This window comes from Cavia porcellus, unplaced genomic scaffold, assembly GCF_034190915.1.
Source record: "Cavia porcellus strain 051 isolate PalLab524CR breed Dunkin Hartley unplaced genomic scaffold, mCavPor4.1 scaffold_24, whole genome shotgun sequence".
NCBI classification, from domain to species: domain Eukaryota; kingdom Metazoa; phylum Chordata; class Mammalia; order Rodentia; family Caviidae; genus Cavia; species Cavia porcellus.
In genome coordinates this window covers 20,621,382-20,640,906 of record NW_026947507.1, presented here as the reverse complement: position 1 = coordinate 20,640,906, position 19,525 = coordinate 20,621,382, and the positions used below count along the sequence as shown (strand labels likewise).

The 19,525-nt window shown below is 32.3% G+C and overlaps 1 protein-coding gene and 1 non-coding gene across 5 annotated transcripts in view; both read right to left on the bottom strand.

Annotated features, from left to right (window-relative positions):
- The window catches only part of Gpm6a (glycoprotein M6A), a 293,169-nt gene that overhangs the window by 155,958 nt on the left and 117,686 nt on the right, over window positions 1-19,525 (bottom strand). Inside the window, exon 2 of one of the 4 annotated variants that reach the window (XM_063234735.1) lies at window positions 1-19,525. This exon is cut by the window's left edge and continues 28,110 nt beyond it; it is cut by the window's right edge and continues 61,642 nt beyond it. The exons of the other annotated variants lie outside the window; for them this stretch is intronic. The gene's annotated coding sequence lies outside the window, so the exon portion shown is untranslated. 4 annotated transcript variants of the gene reach the window in all.
- On the bottom strand, window positions 7,985-8,093 carry LOC111756618 (U6 spliceosomal RNA). Its single transcript, XR_002791049.1, has one exon. It is a non-coding gene; the product is annotated as a U6 spliceosomal RNA (small nuclear RNA).

Sequence of the window (19,525 nt, the reverse complement as noted above, 5' to 3'; positions counted from 1 at the left end):
ACTCATATTTAGAAAATGGGATTTTTCTTAATTATTAATGTCAAAGGTAAAGCATAAGATCTTCCTAGTTTGATTATGACAACTTTATATGATAATTCAAAAACCATGATGGAATGATTTTGTTCAAAGTATAAAACAAGCTGAGGTATAGAATACTAAATTATAATAGCCTCACACATATAGCGGTTATATGAAATCTGGTAACACAAACATATAAAGCTTCTTCATGTTTATTCAATCTCCTTTAAGTACAAGATGTCTTAAAATGCATCTAAAGATAAAAGAATAAGGAAAAACTATGTAGTATACTTCCCTTATATGGCCTCATTTTAAGTGCAAAACAATATGTTTTGGAATACCTTTGTTATCGATATATGTTGTTTAAGAGTCAACTGTTAATTTCTTTTTATTGAAAGCATACTAAAACATTAAAAAGACAATAAAGATTCTTATCAAATCAAAATAGAAAATCAGGTTAAAAATAAAAGGCATTTTGACTAAACTGAGAATATAAAAATAACACCCCATTTAACAGTAAATGAACTCAGTGATACATTACTGAGATATAGATTTTCATTTGCTACTACCCACCGGATGGTCTTTAAATTCTTTCAATTTAGAAACAGCTTCTCCATTTGCAAGTGATCATTAAAGCATTCTTTTCTTAAGAAGCTCACAGTAGCTTTCTAACCAATAACAATATTCTGCTAATGAAATACTAAATTATTTCATTCTCTCCTAGTTTACATTTTTTTTCTTTCCTCTGTTTACCTGCAGTTCTTACCATTTTCCATTTTTATTTATGAAGCCCATAGCTCTCTTTCTTGGGAAAAGTTAAAACTCTAAGGCTATCTGCAGTGATTACATATAGCCTAGAACTAAAAACAGTGATGCCTTCCATATTCACAACAATGTAATATTTTTAATGACAGATTTCCTTGGGAGTTGTCTGGCCTTTCTAGTTTCAAAGACAGAAACTCTAAAAACTTCCCACATGAATACATTCCCATTTATCTTTGAAAGTCAATGAATTAAAACCTTTCAATTCTTTTGAGACTTATCAAATGAATGAATTCCTACATGAAATCCCAAGATGATCCTTCTTTTTATATAAATAATGTTAAAACTATCTATCTTGCAGTATTTAAAATTAAATGTCACATAAATTTCTGAATTGCAAGAACCAAATTAAATTATAATTAGTAACTTTAGAAGCTTGCTTGAAAACTCATTTGGACTTACAGACTAGAGTCACAAACAATCAAGATCAAATTCTTTCTTTATGTTGCACTAACAGTTTAATTTTAGAAAGGCATAATTCCATCCCAGCTTTAATTTTCTTCTACATAAAATGACAACACAGTAAAAATAATTTACCTACTACATAAGAATATTCTGAAATGTTAAGAGATATTTATTAACTAAAAAACACAAACTTCTTATAGGTATGACTTCATTATTAAGCTACACAATTATAATTTAGCTTAATGTCTGAGTATAAATAAGTTATATTTATGAAAAATAAAAAAAATGACAGAATAGACTCTTGAAAAGATGGTGGATAGATAACAGCTGGCTACAGAGGGTCCCTGAGATATTCAACTTAGAAATCAACATAATACAGCATGGGGAGCCCCTTACCTAGGGAGATGATTTCTCTTGTCCCAAGAAAAAACTAAGGTGAGAAGAACCAATCAAACATACAGTCCCAGTGCTCTTATTGGAACAGCTAAAAGTTCAGTATGCCCGCCACAGTGGGTGACTTGCCGAGCCATCCAAGGTCCCACCGCTTCAATTCACTGGAGGCACAGTCACACTGAGATCGGGGGTCTACCAGCAGAACGGAGAGCTAAACTGGGGGAGCCTGCATCAATATGTGGTGAGTGATGGGAGTGGAGACATGCCACAGAAAGGGGGGCTCCAGCGGATGACATTCTGGGACCAGGCAGGACTGGCAAGTACAAGGGGCAGCAGTGACTTCAGTCAGTTGTTGCCTTCCCAAACAGGATTGGTGGAGTAAGCTAGGCCTGGGTCATGCGACCTGGCTGAGACCCAATAGGTTATCCAAAATTAAGTCTCTACAGCGGTGGCACACACTAACCACACTATGCAGTGAAGCCTCAAAAGTTTGACTGATCTGGAGAGGAGGCGGTGCATAGTAATACAGTGCAGGCCTCAGCAGCTTGACTGATCCAAAGGGGAGGGGCCAGCATATGCTGCCATTGTCTGCAACTCACTAGCACACTGCAGTGGGAAGGATCACCTAGCCAGCTTGCTTCAGAAGAGTTGTAACCAACAAAGAAAGAAACTGGGGCCTCCTGGAAGAAACAAAAGAGATGGGAAGAGGAAGCAACAACAAAAAGTCGCCAGGTCCCAACCCTGAGAACACTGACCCACGACAGGTAAAAACAAAGAAGAATGAGAACAGAAAACATGCAATATCAAACACGGCACCACTGGCCATAAAGAGATATCTTCGGGACCTCACAGATGAGTACAAAAGTGAAATATTTAGCCAAGTAAAGGAAGATATAAGAAGATTGAAAGAGATGCTAATCACCCATCAAGAAGACACAGACAGAAGATGGGAGGCATTCAAACAAAGGAGAGAACCATTTGATGAAGAATATAAAAAAAATATATAGAATACATGAAGCAGATTGAAAGACATTATCAGGAAATTTAAAACTATATGGAAAAATGGTAAATCTGCTTGAAAGAAACTAAGGATAGATTATCCAAACTGGAGGACACTTTTGCAATGTGGGATTATGAAAGAAAAAACTTTTTAAAAATAACAAGGAAACAAGCAGTAACAATACAAAGGCTAGAAGATGACAAGAGGATATACATAAAGAATGTGAATGAAGAAGCAGGGGTACAACCAAAAATCTACAAAGGCTATTCACAGAAATGATTAAGGAAAACTTCCCAAACATAGGAAAAGGAAATGATATTCTGATTATTGAGGCATACAGAACTCCAGCCACCTACAACCAAAACAGAACTACACCCAGGCATATAATAATCAAGATTAATTATTAATCAAGATTAATAATTCAATATAAGAACAGAATATTAACAGCTGTTTAAGACAAGAAACAGATCACCTATAAAGGAAGGCACATCAGAATTATGGCAGACTTCTCAACACAAACCATCAAGTCAAGAAGAGCCTGGAGTGAAATATCCCAAGCCCTGAAAGTAAATAATCTCCAACCCAGATTGATATATCCTGTTAAACTGTCTCTAGAAATTAATGGAGAAACAAGATGCTTCCAAGACAAAGAGGAACTTGGGAAATTTGCAACAACCAATCCAACTATACAGAGAATACTGCAGGGTATTCTAGAGAGAGAGAAAAGTACTAGCATCCCAGGAACAGTGGCAGAGAGGCCTCAATGAATGCAGCAGAAAACAGAATGAAGAAGATAAGAGACAACTGATGGCAAAAAAAAAAAAAAAGAGCATAACAGAAATGAGGCAAAGAAGATTGGTTATAATCTCTATTATAGATGGCCTTGATACACTAAATAAAAAAAAAAAAAGAACCACACATGGAGTAGATCAGGAGGCAGGGTCCAACGAGATATTTATAGGAAATACAACAAATATGAAAAAGAGTACATGGACAGAAAATCAAATATGAGAAAACAATGCTCTATGTGACAGAGAACCAGAGAATAATAGGGGCAACTAGACGAGTATTTGTGGATATGTTGGAAAGACGGGTAAAGGAATACAATTAGAGATCAAGTCCAGGAGATAGAAGGCTTGGAACCACTTAGGTAAATAGCAAGTTGACCCCCAATTTAAAACAGAGGGTCTTGGTCAGACCCAAAAATGCACAGTGTACCCAGGAGAAGTGAAAGGGGAGGAAGAGTCTTAAAAAAGATGGCAGAAGATATTGTTAATAGTGTATCAGGATTTAAAACCTACATTACTCGCACCACTCTGCTGAGATAGATTTTATTCTTTTTTGATAGATTTTATTCTGTCCCAGTTGTCGACTTACATTAGATTTGAAGACACAGACAGCTATCCCAAAACATCAGGATATAGCACAGTAATCATCTTTAATTTCCTATTATCTTAATCTGGAGCCCTGTATGATTTATACTGTTTTCTCATGACTGGTATTAGTTAAATCTGGTTTGTTTGATTGCTGTTTGGTATCAACAGATTTTATTCAAAACTGATACGATTGATAGTATCAAGTCTGAGAGTATAGGCAACTATACTGAAGATGACAAGACTCACTACAATATACATTCTGGTTTGACTACTGCCGGTTTTTGAAGTTTTATACTATATACAAAGTTGTGTTTTAATTAATACTGCTATGTACTGATATATTCAATTATACTATGTCTGATGATATAGCCAATTCTATTGAAGATAACGAGACAACACAGGAACTATGGTAGAACTCCTTGTACAACAGGCTTATATGTCTTTTTCATTTCATGTGTTTATAAGAATATGTTTTGTTTTGTCTTGCTTTGTTTTGTTTCTCCCTCTAATATACAAAGGATAGAAATACATGTTAAGACTCATGCATGTGTAGAATCTATAAACAGTTTATGAGAATTGATCTTATGACACATGATTAAATGAACAGATACTTTGAAAAAAAATAGACAATAAAGTACCCAGTGCAGATCCAGGAGTGTCATAATATGAAACCCATCAATAGGTTTCTTTGTTCAGAGTGATATTAGCCTGCTTGGGTTTGTTCAATCTCAACATAATTAAAGATATGGATAACAGGGGCTGGGGATTTAGCTCAGCGGCATAAGCGCCTGCCTTGGAAGCAGGCAGTCGTGAGTTCGATCCCTGGTACCAATAAAAACAAAAAAGACAAAAAAAAAAAAAAAAAAAGATATGGATAACTGCATGTATGTTTAAATGTATAGGATTGATAACCATATTTATAAGTTTTTGTTAGATAGTTGAACAGAACTGGTTGCAGTCTCACTGTTTTAATCCCCACTTGATATGCTCCACTATAGTATCTTGAATAACTATTTGTAAGAGGACAATCTGTAATCATCAACTAGTGATTTCTTACTGTTTATTTTTTTCTTTGAAAGTATGCATTATTTCTACCCATTTTTCGTTTTGTTATCCCTTTTTAAATAAAATTTAAACAAAATAAGACACTACAGTACCCAGTACTGATCCCGGAGTGTCATGATGTGAAATCCAGCAATACTATTATTCTTTGTTCAGAATGATTTTAGCCTGCTTTAGTTTGTTTAATCTCAACATAAATGAAGATATGGATAACTGCATGTAGGTTTAAGTGTATAGGATTGACAGCCACATTACTAAGTTTTTGTTGGATAGTTGAACAGAACTGGTTGCAGTCTCACTGTTTGAATTCCCAATTTATATGTTCCACTTTTGTATCTTGAACAACTATTTGTAAAAGGACTGTATGTAAATATTAACTAGTGATTTCTTACTGTTTATTTTTTCTCTGAACATATTGTTTCCACCCATTTTCTGTTTTGTTTAATCTCTCTTTAAGTAAAATTTTTAAAAAGAAAAAAATGACAAGTATATGCAGTTCATATTAGGAAAAGTAACAAAACACTCAATTTTAATTTTTGTTTCTGTTGTTCTACTGGTTCATTAGTTAGAAAAGAGTACTGAACTGTCTGAATGTTATTGCATGTTAACTATTTCTATGTAGAAATTTTTTTAATTTCAAAATACATAATTCATTTTATAACCATAGGTTCAAAGAATAAGACATTTCATATCTGGAAATATAAGACAAATTTCCTACTGAAAATTAAGTTTCAATTAATCTGCTAGATCAACTGGGTAAACACAGTATAGCAAATATCTATGTTCTTTCCAATTCTCCCTGCCTTCTCTTAGTTGGGGTTGATGGTAACTGCTTCTGATCAATGGACTATTAGCAGGGAATATGTTTGTCACTTCTGAGCAGAAGTGACAAACTGAATTATAGGAATGAGAAGGTATATGCTTTTCTACTTCTTGGCAAGTGAAATATTATGCATGATGAGACAGAACTCTAAAGAGGAAGTAGGGTACAGTTCCTGTGATGCCCCAGGCTTAATATGTAGTATCAGCTAAACATAATCCATTCATATATTAAGGGACTAAGATGTACAGTTAATTTGTTATTGTAGCATACATTGCCCTGATTACAAATACTTTCACTGACAAAGAGATGAGAATAATTGTGCTATGTTAAGAATTATCCCACAATAATACTTTTAATATTAATATTTCATAACTTTCCTTTCATTTACTAAACATATTCGAATTTAAAATGGATAATTTTTTCTTGCTAATGTTCACCTGCTAAAAGAAGACATAAATATGTAATGATAAAATAGAATGATAAGGATAAAGTAGTAAATTAATTCAGAGCAATGAAATATGAGTTCTAGTAGGATATGTGGGGGTAAATAAGTTAGATGATTTAAGTCTTGAAGAATTGGGTAGGTTTGATTGCATAGATGGGCAGAATATGGGAATGCAGCATTGAGTCATATGGCACAGAAAATAGCATAAGCAAAATCGTGAACAGGGAATTGACCTATTAATTCTGGAAGGATGAAAGCTACACATAAATCAGCACAAAGCTACCATCCACTCTTACATAGTTTAAAAAAAACTAAAACTAAATCCAAGAGCATTAACAATGAATCCAGAGAAAAAAATCAGCTTTACTCGGAGTGAGAGATGACAGTTTTAAAAATTTTTGGACACAACATCATAACTCTACTATAGAATCTTAAACCACATACAACAGATAATAGACATACCAAAAAGACGTTCATTACAATAGCCCCCATGGGATAGAGTAAGAAGCTAAATTGGTATGGCAAGTGAGAGAGAAGATGAATGGGAACTTTTTGTGCATACAGATTTAAAAGGTTCATGAAAGGAAAGTCTGAATATGAATGTAATAAGAAAAGAGGACCTGAGGCTCTAAATGATTAAAAGAGGTCTTTAATAAAATAGGCAAAAATTTAAAAACAGAATCATAGTGGAGCAATTCAAATGTGGATATGTCCACTTCAATACACAAAAGTATGCAAGACGATGATGGTGGTCAACTCAGAAAAAGACATACGGACTGGGAGATAAATGTTTGAATGCAAAAAAAGTCTGAACTATTTGCCTTCAAATAATCTTATCAGAAATTTTCTTGGGCCCCAATATTTTAATTCACTGTAAGAAATAATTATTTATAAATGAAATACATATACATTTATATGTATACTAAGCTACATATGGGGAAAGTGGTTGCATTATGAAAATACTAGTTTTTATGTTTAACTAACCCATCGTGTAGGTGCTCTTGCTCTCTGTGTTCCACTTTCAACAAGTCTTCTTTTATTTTGAAGAGAATAAAACCAAACGAAATAAAACAAAATAGAGTCAATAAAAATAAAATGATGAACATGGTACGTGACTTTAAAACAAAAATACAAGGAAATCAGTAATGGCTACCACAGTGCCTCTTGTTGTCATCAAAAGAACTGCCCACACCATCAGGCATAATAAAATAAAATAAAATAAAATAGTACAGAATAAAACCAGTTTAAAAAACCAATGTCAATAGTACAGGACTTCAAAACAAGACAATGGTAAAGCCAAAATGGATATCATAATGGATCTTGTTGTCTTCAAAGTAGTTGTCTATCCCATTAGACAAGATACAATCAAACAAAACAAAATAAAATAAAATCAGTCAAAACAAAGCCCTGTATTGGAAACAATACAGGGCTTCAAATCAAGCTAACAGGAGATCAAAAATTGCTACCATAATAGATTTTTTATCTTTGAAATAGCTATCCATGCCGTTAAATAAAAGATTAGACAAATTGAAACAGAATAAAACCAAACTAGACAGAACAATGAAAACACTGTGGGTTTCAAATGATTGTAATAGATTAACAACTGCCTTCACTTTTTAAACAATAAGGAATGTCATTCAAAAAATAAGGAATGACATTCAAAACAATTTTGAATGTCATCCTTGCACAGGTGTCATGCTTATCTTTGTATCGTTCCATTTTTACTATATGTGCTGCCAAAGCGAGCACTCAACAAGTTTTGTGACAAGAAATATTTTTTCAAGCGTACAATACCCAGCAGCAACCTATCTCCTTCTATTTCTACACCTTTGTTTTCTGAAAGCTGTAGGATCCAAATGAATACACAAATACTCTGGATATACAATAAGAAGAAATAATATTAAGGTTATACTGAATGGGAAAGGGCACCCAGTTCTGTATGTCTAACATTTGACATTATACCTGGGACACAGCAGACAGTTTGATATGAATACGTGAATAGGTGGAAATGGGTAAGAACCTGAGGCAGAAGATATTTCAAGAAAAGAAAATGAGACAAATGAAACTTTGGAAAGATCTCAATTTTTTAAGTGCTGGTAATGAGAAAATTAGCAGATAAGAAGCAAGGCATAAATACAGAAGTAGATGGATCACTACAGATGTACCAGAATGGAAGACAACTCCAACGAAACTAAAAAAAGATTGGTTTTTAAAAATTTAAAACTCCTTTCAGGGCAAAGTCTCATCTTTATTCCTGCTCACTTTATTAGAAATGACAAAATACCATAAAAATGAAACAGCCTTGTATATCTTAATATCTTATCTTCATTCCAAGCTCTGGCTGCAAGTACTTAAGAATTTGAATGAAGTGTTATTACACCCAAATTTGAAAATGCACTTAGGTTTATCTTCTAAAAATGAAATAACTGGAGTCTGAAAAATTATTTTACAGCTCCAATTAGAATTTAAACTTCTCTCCGAGTTTCTCTGCCATCTTTATTTAAAATAAAAACTCTTTGTTGTTCTCTAATATAATCTTTACAGAGGACAACTGAATCCCAGTTAACCTGTTGCACTTTCCGTATTATTTGTAACGAAAGGAAAAATGTCAATTACTTTGATTTAAAGAGACTAAAATACTTTGAGAATAACTTCCTAGTTCTATTCCTAATTATGAATACATATTTAAAGTAATTAATTCAACTCACCAATGTTGTTGAAATAAGATGTTTTTTGGCATGGTATCAAAAAAGATTATTTAATTAAAAAAACTAAAGCTAAGTTTACAAGAGAGAACTAACCAAAGTTTTTTTTTTTCCTACTCCTTTAAAAAAAATTTTTAACCAAATACTTGAAGCTTATCACAATACTAGGAAATACTAGGGAAATACTAGGTAATACAGCAGCACAAATCAGACAATGATTAGTAATTCAACAAGTTTGTTGTTTTTTTTTAACTTTGCAAAGCTAAAGAAACAGAGAGTAAGTAATAAAACCAGGAAATCTATACAAAGAATTAATAGGATTACTAGTTAAACAGCTTTATGCTTTTATGTAAGGGGTTATGTTCTATAAATTAAAAAAAAGAAAGAAGGAAAAATACCCACCAAGTATGAGTTGTGGTAACTTGAGAACTCACATGACTCTTGGGTTTTATTTCTAAGCAGTACATTTGTATGAGAATATTAATATCACCCAGTTACCAAAAATAAAATCTTTAAGCCGCCTTACCAAGTTCAAACAATTGTTGTAAGTTGAAAAATTCTTAACTATTGCACTATCAAAGAGCATTTTATGCAATGTTTTTTGTAACTGGTACAGATTCATTTGAGCTGTTGAGGTCCACTCGATCATGAAATTAAATACAAACTATCAATTGATTTAAACATTTTAATAAATTAAAATCCAAGTTACGCCCATAAAAGAAGAAATAGGTTAACATACAGAGAGTTTATTTCTGAATTGTTCAAGTAAAATGAAAACTTTGCTGAAAAAAATTTCATAATCAAATTTTGGCTATAAAGGAGACACATATTTTAGAAATATATTTGCATCAGTATCAAATAAACAAAGATAAACATTTGTAAAGACACTGATATCATAATTTTCTTTTTAAAAAAAGACAAAGAGAGTGAAACAGTCAGTAGAAAAGATATGAACACAGTGTAGAAATAGCCATTTCAGAAATTATATGAAGCTTCTTAAAGTTAGTGAAAAGTAAATCAGAGTCCACGTTTCATAAAAGCACTGCTTTTACTTGATACCACTGTAAGTTTAATATAAGTGAAAAGTCTAGGAATTTAGAAGGAGAATTCTCTAATTAATGAGTAGCAGATAAAACTACTGCTTCTGGAGTACACTGATTCAGAAGGAGCACATGTACAGAAGATAAAAAATCCCCGAGAATCAAAACTCTTGAGGTGAGGCACTAATTGCCCAGTTATTGCCCTGAAAGTATTTCTAGGCAGTAGTGCAAGGAAGGAAACTCCAGGCAATCTGCTCTATTCTCTGCGTTGAAGACATTTAATTTAGAGTATAAACAGACCCAGACAACAACCGTTCAATGGACAGAGTACCAGAGAAAAGAAAGTTAGTTTCAAAGGAAGAAGGTTGGAGTTTTATGAAGAGTGTGCCTGGAGTATTATCCTAACACAACTCCTTATGCTAAAGGTCAGGAATAAATCACCTGGATAGATTACAAGAAAAAACACTAGTTGCTCACATTGGGCTGGAAATAATACCCATTCCCACCAGTCAGTGTAGAAAATAATGTAATTCTGAGATAATAATGTAGACAGCTGAGGAGAGTTTTACCTCAGTACTTAAAATAATTTAACAAAACACTGCTATGGGCACAAATAACCAATCTTAAAAAGAAGCCCTGAAGGGATTAAATTGTTTTGAAGTAATTAACTACATCTTGGAACACAGCTGAAGAAAATTTTTAAAAGGAAAGGAAAGCAAGCCTATTTAAAAATTCAAATTGGTGATGAAGCAATCAAAATTACCACTGATACAAGGAAGTGAAACATTTCTCCATATGAAAATTTATTAATCTTACCATTGTGAGACGTGGACTATTAGAATAAGCAGACTGGGAAGTGAAAATAGTTATTTTAACTATCTTTAAAATATTAAATGTTTAATGTCCACTTGCAAAACATGCAACATTAAAACACAAATATTACTCCAGATTTACAAAAATTTTTTAAAAAATAATTATCAGGGCAGAGGATCCCTGGAGAAACTGCAAACTTTTTCAGAAAAATTTAAGTACATTACAAAAGTATAAAACGACCTCATTTAAGAGATTGGGAATAAGGGGCTGAACAAAATCTCTTTGGAAATGAGCAGTTTGTAGAATACAAGCAAAAGGCACTTGTGTATAGCACTATGTTCTAGTCAATGAGGTTGTTTCCTACCCAGTTACAGGAGAGCAATTTTGATACCACAACACAAATGCACTAGGATTAAATGACAACTAAGCAGGTGTATGACAAATAATATTAGTTGTATTCTATCCCGAGTGGAAATTTAAAGATTAACGAGAAAAGAAAGCTATACCTCATGCATAATAAAGAATTTAAATTTAAAGATTTAAATTTAAATTTAAAGAATCAAATTTTTAATTTTAAAGAATTTAAATTTAAAAATTTAAAAGAAAGAATACCTCATGCAGAATAAAGTTGAAAACATCAGTAACAATATAACAATATAAACATAGATGTTTACATAGAGAAATGTTTGTAAATACTGTATTGTATATATATATCAATCAGTATGTACACATATTGTTTTTCTTTACAGCCAAGAGCAGAAAGAAACAATAACTCTGTAATGTAGAATTTTCCTGCCACTTAACTCTTGATTTTTAACACTATTGACAAATAAAAGGGAAAGGAGTCATTGGGAAAAAACCTGGATTGTACAACTGGGCAGAAAACAAAAGATGAGTCTGGTGCAACTTACAGTGACAGGAAACAAGGAATTCTTTTTAAAAAATATACTGATAAACACAATGTTTAAGTGCCTGCAACACAATAACTCTCGATAAAAACTAATCAAAACTATTAATTAAAAACTGAGAGAACAGAATAAAACAGACTTGTAACAAATATACCATATTAAGAAGCTAAATTTAGGGGGCAGTTTGCATAAATAGCATGTAGGAATACTTCTAATTAACTTTTAATTTTTAAATGATTTTTTCTATAAATCTGATTCTGTTTAGGGGGCAGGATCATAACTCAGGTATAGAACAGGTGATTAGTATGGGTGAGGCCTTGGATTCAATCCCTAAAACCAATACATATATTCATGCATACATACATTCTGTTCTAAATTTTAATACCTAAATGTGCAAAAGATAGAATTGATTAGTTTAATGGAAATTGCAATGTGAATATAATACACACATATATCAAAGGTAAACCTGACAGGAATGAAATAAAACACAAAATTCCTACACTCTTGTAATGTGCATGAAAGACAAAAGCACTCAATGTCAATTGGTAACAAGTTAAAATGAATACTATAATCACTAAAGCAGAAAAAAAGCAACATAGCTAACAAGCGTGGAAAATATAAAATAAAACATTAGAAATTATCCAAAAAGTTTAAAGAGGCAATACAGAAAAATTAAACAAAATATTTAGCAAAATGATATATTTAAATGACCCATGTCAATAATCTAATTAAATGGAATGGGCAAAATTTTGTAATGTTTGCAGAAAAACTTGGGAAAATGTAAAAGCCATCATTTCTGGCAGTCCTGGGGATGGAATTTGGGGTTCTCTACTACTGAACTACCCTTCAGCACATTCATTTGGTTGTTTGGTTCTTTACTCATTTGTTCGTTTTTGTGGTACTGGGGAAGAGCGACATCCTAAGGCCTTGTTACTTTTTATTTTGAGACAGAGTCTCACAAAATCACCAAAATTAGCCCCAAAATTGTGATCCTCCTGTCAAAGTCGCCCAAGTATCTGGGATTCTACATATGCACACCTTCTCTATTCTGGATATTTTAAAAAATGTCCTGCAAACTGGGAACATCCAAAATGATAAAAAAAAAATCTTGACAAATAAAGTTACAGTATACATGAGACATAATAATGAAGTACTCAATGATTTCCACATGAAAAACATGATTACATTCAATATTTATTCACAAATAAACAAGCAGTTCTCAGTGCAAGAGCAATAAAGAAGGCTGTCCTTTTGCCAATGACAACTAGAAATTAAAATTTTAAAAATATCATTTACAATAGTATCAAAAAACAAAATATCCTTAGACTTGAATCTGACAAAAATGGTCAAGAATCAAATACTGAAAATTTAAAAAACTACTTCTGAAAGAAATTTTAAAAAGATTTGGATCATTTGAGACATATATCATGCTAATGGATGGGCAAAGAGTTTGAACAAATAATGTCACTTAAGTATAGTATGTATATTCCACATCTACATAGTTTTCTAGAGAAATGAAAGCTCATGTCTATGCTATGACTTTATAAGATTATTCATAACTTGCTCTATTTGTGAATGGTCAAATATCCTAAAATAAAAATAAATATTTCAAAGTAAAGTAATGCCCAAAAGCACAAGTACATTAATACACAAATTTGATATATGCATAAAATGAAAAATCTTTGACAATAAATGAAAAGAATCATTGATACAGACAGCAATATGTGTAAATTTCAAAATAATTGTGTTAAGCTAGAAAAGCAAAAGGGATACATATGGTATGGTCTAACTTATTGGAAATTCTACAAAGGGTTAACTAATTTATAGACATGGAAGAAAGTTCAGTCGGTGATTGCCTGGAGATGAAGGGAGAAGGTTGAGTGAGGCTCACAGAAGAGATGTGCAAGTGGTATAGAGAAAGTTAGACAGGAGAGGAGCAGATACTTTCTGTTTGTTAACCAGCATTATGATTTCATGGATAAATACAGAAGCTGACATCTCCTTGTACATAATTAGGACGCACAGGTTTGTATATTTCAACAAAACTATAGCTAATCACGCAAGAAAGATGAATACAAATTAATCCAAAAATTTTAAATTAAACTTTAAAACTTCTCCAGAATTAGAGTCTCAGATCTGGAAAGGAAATGTCTACAGATTAAAGGGAAAAGAACAAAAAGCAGGGTAATTTCATCTTTTAAATTAATGCTAAACTAATTAAAGAAAATAAAATCAAGTGTTTTTCACAGTCACATATAATATGTTCCGTGAAATTGCTTTCCACTAGAAGAATATAGGCATGTTCTGCATCAGACTCCAGAAGCGATGTGGCACAGTGCAAGATGTGAATGTCAGATAGCTCTGTCTTCATGAATTTAAAATATCTATAAGAAATTATGTTAAAGACTCTAACGTCAAAAATAAACCACATGAAACTTAGGAAATATCAGATATTTGGAAAATGAGCTACATACCTCTTAATAATATGTAAGTGAAAATTTCCCCTTAAGGGAAACTTTAAACTATTCTGACATAAACTATAAAGAAAATACAACTTTTTTAAATTCATGGGATACAGAGAAAGCAGTGATTAGAAGGAAATTCATAATTTTCAATAAATTCATTTCTTTCAATTTGTAAAGAAGAAAGATCAAAAATAACCTAATGTTGTCTAACAACAATAAAGAACTAATTGAATGTCAAGCAAACAGAAAAATGGGGTAACAACTGGAGTAGAAAAAATAAAACTGAGAAGTGGAAAACAGTAAGAAAATCAATGAAATCGAGATGTTCCTTTGAAAGAAAATCAGTAAGATTAATACATTTTAGCCAGTTTCACCACAAATAAAAGAGTGATAGAAGATGAAAATTACCACTATCAAAAATAAAGGTGGGTAATCACTACTGTTCTCATGGACATTGAGAAGATTAATAAAGATTCTACAAAAATTGCTATGCTCAAATTTGACAACTTAAGTGAAATCACCGATTCCATAAAAGAAAATAATTACCAAAATTTACACAAACAGATGTGGATAAGATGAACAGCACTTTTTAAAGAGACAAAGTACCAAAATTAACACAAGGAAATATAGACAATCTGAATACCACTATGAGAGAAAATGAATCCATAATTTAAAACTTCCCGCAAACAAACTAATCTATAATTTATAACTTTCCAAAATCAAAGGACTAGGAAACAGCAGTACAGTCCACTATGATATCATTTTAAAGTTTGATTTGCAATTAAAATATCTACGTATGCACTTTTTCATAAAGCATTTACACATCTAGGCAACTTCATCATGTCTGTGGAGGAAAAGGAGAAGCTCTAGTTGGGTGAATTCTATAACTGTTGTAACAGATTATAGGCAAACCGGACTCATATTCTTCCAAATGGCTTTCTAGGGCAGCTATTCCCAGGTTGACTGTAAAGAGCAATGATAGTGCTGTATCCTACTTAGCTATCCTCCAACTTAATCAAAAGGAGACACATCATCCAAATTTTCATTTTCCTCATTTCCATACTCTTAGTCCTATTTAAATCAGTTCTACTAAATAATTTATAGTGTTCCATTATGTTTACATGCTTTAAAATATTTATAAACTATTAAGCAGGGTATAGAATGCTTTCTGCTATTTATAGCCTTCCTAAAGTATCCATATTTCTCAGATTTTAAAAACTGAATCCTGTGTTTATAGCCTTTAATTACTTTAGATACAGTTTGGTACAAATGGCTGTTACTAAAATCAGATGATATCTATAAGGTTTTCCACATAACTGCATATGAGCAATTTCCATTTATTAGTAAGACATGCTTGAAATCTTACATGAACTAAAAGTAAAAGTGAAAGCAAAACAGTATTCTAGGTCTAATTCAAGTGACACCTATAGCAAAATTCTGATCTAACAGGGTTTACTTGGGGTTAACAGGGAGATGGGAAACAGGTCATGATGTATATTTGGCTTATATGATTCTTATGACCAGGATATTTTTCAATTTATACACTGTTAAAATTTAACACAAAATTATATTCTTAAAGGATGAGGCTCATTATCTATGTTTTTTCACACTTTGATAGTCTAGTAATATTTCTAAAAGATACAAAATGTCTTCTATTTTTCACAGTGAGTAGTATATAGCAATAAAAATCAGCATAGCAAACCTACTATTTACCAGGCCCCACAGGAAAAAAAAAAAATCCTTAGAGAAGTGATGGCAGAAATAAGGCACTATCATCCTATAGTTTTTTAATCCATTCTGAAAACTATGCCTCCTATATAGGTTTGTTTTGTTTTTGTTTTGTTTTGCTTTGTTTTAATATACAAAGTTAATGGGGAGAACACTAGGAATGGATCTGACAAATCCAGAGCTCTTGGTATATTTTGTGCGATGGTCATTCTTCCATATATTTTTGGTAAATATGAGCCAGATGTGATGGCACAGGAGGGGATTGGGGTTCAAGACCAGCCTGGGGGCTACAAAGTGAGTTCAAGATCAGCCTGAACTGCATAGCAAAAAGAAAAGAAAAAAAAAAAAAAAAACTGTCCAAATCTGTGGCTTGCTTTCTTATTCTCTTGAAATTGTCTTTATTAGAGTTAAATTTTTAAAAAATTTAATGAAATCCAATTCATAAACCATTTTTATGGGTCACATATCTGTAAGTTCTTATCTAAAAAATCACCATCATCCTTAAGCTTATTTAGGTTTTTGTACCAGGGTCTCTGATCCATTCTGAGTTCATTTTTACAAAAGGTATAAAATCTCTGCCTTGACTTATTGTTTTGTATGTCAGCATATGGCTTCAATAGCCCTTCTTAAAAAAAAATAAACTGTCTTCACACCATTGTATTACTTCTGCACATTGTCAAGGATCATTTGATCACCTGCATATGTCTCTATCTCTGCACTCTTCTTTTCCATTGATCTATCTCTTTCCATAAATGTACACCTTTTCTTTACTGACTACACTTTACTGTTGACTGTTGACTCCACCTTTATAAGTGTTAATAATCTGGTCGTGTGGACCTCTAACTTTTTTCTCTCCTTTAATATTTCATGAATTTCTCTTGTCCAATGAGAAAGATTGGAGCTGATTAGAGAGTATTTTCTTTCCTCTAAACCAGTTAAACTCTGCTGATATGCAGCACACTGAGCTCTTAATAACTTCAGTTAACTTCTCCTAAAGGCATAAGATTCTCAAGAAAAACAATTATGATGTACAAAATGCCTTTAACTATTGATTCTTCCACAAGCCAACGTGTAAATTTTTTATATTCACCATGGAAATTGGGTTGATCTGGATGCAAGGTAAATGTCACAATATTTGAGTCCTCAACATGATGGTATTTTCCTGGAATCATTAACACTCAAAATTGTCCAAACCAAGCCTCCCGTAATTCATTAATGACAGGTCAAGTTTTCTCATTCTGGTACAGGTTCAAAAAGTTGTTTACATTTGAAGTCTGTGCCTTCTACGTGCGGCTGCATGCACTCACCTAAGTCTCTCCAGTGTTGGGCTGCAGTTTATCCCCTGTCTTTCCCTATCTTTCACAGATAAGAAGAGTTGGTTGTTTCTTTTCCTGTTATTCTTCTGTTCTGCTTTATGCCTACTAAATGGTAACTATAGATTTCCAAGCTCCTTATACGGAGAACAGAATGTCAGTCTTTTATGTTTATTTTAATGCCTGTAGTATCTATATGAAAGTCTTTTGCCATTGATAATATTGTCAATGGCTTTTTGTTTACTGATTTCTGTTTATGAATTTCATGATTTCTGTATCACTAATTTTGTCTATTATAATTATTATGTCATTTCCTCTACTTTTCGATTTACTTAGCTCTTTTCCTAATTTTCTTAAGTACAATTTAGGTTATTGACTTGGTTTCTTTTTTTTTCAGTACTCATTTTTCCAACATATGCACTTAATGCTATAAATTTTGTTCCAAGTAGAGATTTATTTTTTAATTCCACACAGAGTTCATTTTTTAAAATTTTTAACACAAAGTACTCTTATTAGATGTTATGAAACATCCTCATGACTTTCCTTAAGAAATGAAAAATAAAAGACAGAATATAACCAAAAACAACTAGAAGAAAATGAAAGTCAGAAGTAGAGATTTATCAACATTCCATAAATTTTGATATTTTTTCACTCACAAATATTTTCTAATTTTTAAAATTTTTTCACATTTGTTTTTCTGATATGAGCTGAATTATTTCCAAACATCTGAGGATTTTTTTCATTGTCTTTTTTTTTAATCAGTTGTTAATTTTGTTACCATGTATGGAGACACGCTATGTGTCATTTCAGTCATTTTAATTTCATTGATATTAATTGTAAGGCCCAGAACATGGCATATTGTGTATATCTCATTAACATTCTGTGGTAGTCTTTGTAAATGTCAAATCTTTACTTGATGAATGGATGAATGAACGGCATCTCTCTCGGAAATCATTGTTACCCTCTTCCTTCCTCATCATTTATGAGATGTCAAGAAAATGTTCACTTAGTTCAATCTCCATAACCTGTTGATAAATTTGAGTTGTCCACCTACGTTCCTAAATCCTATTGTAAAATTGTATCTCAATGAATACATGATATTTTAATCCTAGGCCTTTGACTTGACCCACTTGCTAGTGATCAACTTCAAAACACAATCATCCCTAAAATCAGTATAATATATATAGTGCATTTTTTCACTAATATCTTTGTTTTTAAATGTTTATCAGAGATTTGTATATTGAGCCAGATTATACCATCTAAACTTTCTTCAAAAGACACAATCTGACACCAGAGAGACAATACCATTTTTACACATAAATCTGATTTATTCACTTATGAGTATGATCTCAAGTTGCATCCATCTACCTAAAAATGTCTCAAGTTTATCCTTCTTTGTGGCTGAGTAGTATCCCCTTGCATAAAAAGACCATATATTTTTTATTCATTTCTCAGTTGATGGGCATTTGGGTTGTTTCCAGGGTTTATATATTACAAATTATGGTTCTATAAACATGAGTGCATATATATCACTATGGAATTTTGTTTTTAATTCTTCCACAAAACACCCAGAAGTGGAATAATTGGGTTGAATTGGATCTTTCATCCTATTTTTTGAGAAATCTCCATACTGATTTTCATAGTGGTTGTACCAGTCTGCACTCCCATCAGCAGTACAAAGCGTGCTTTTTTCTTCACAGACCCTCTAGCATTTGTTATTGGTTGATTTTTTAACAATAGCCATTCTTTCTTGAGTGAGATGGAATCTCAGTATTGTTTTAATTTGTATTTCTCAAATGACCAGTAATGTTGAACATTTTTTACATATTTGCTTCCTATTTGTATTTCTTCACATGAGAAGTGTTTATTCCTTTCAGATGCCCATTTGTGGATTGGGTCTTTGAATTTGGGGACCTGATTTTTTTAGTTCTTTGTATGTTCTAGATATAAGCCTTTTATCTGAGAGATAATTGGCTGAAACTTTTCCCCACTCTGTTATTTATATTTTCACTGTTGGTTAGTTGTGCAAAAGCTTTTTAATAGGATGAAATCCCACATGTTGATTCTTTGTGGTGCATCCTGTGCTATCTGGGCTTTGTTCATGAAGTTTCTGCCTACACCTGCTTCAAGATTTCTACGTATTTTCTCTTTCAGTAGACTTTGTGTCTACCTTTTAATATTTAGATCTTTGATCCATTTTGATTTTTAG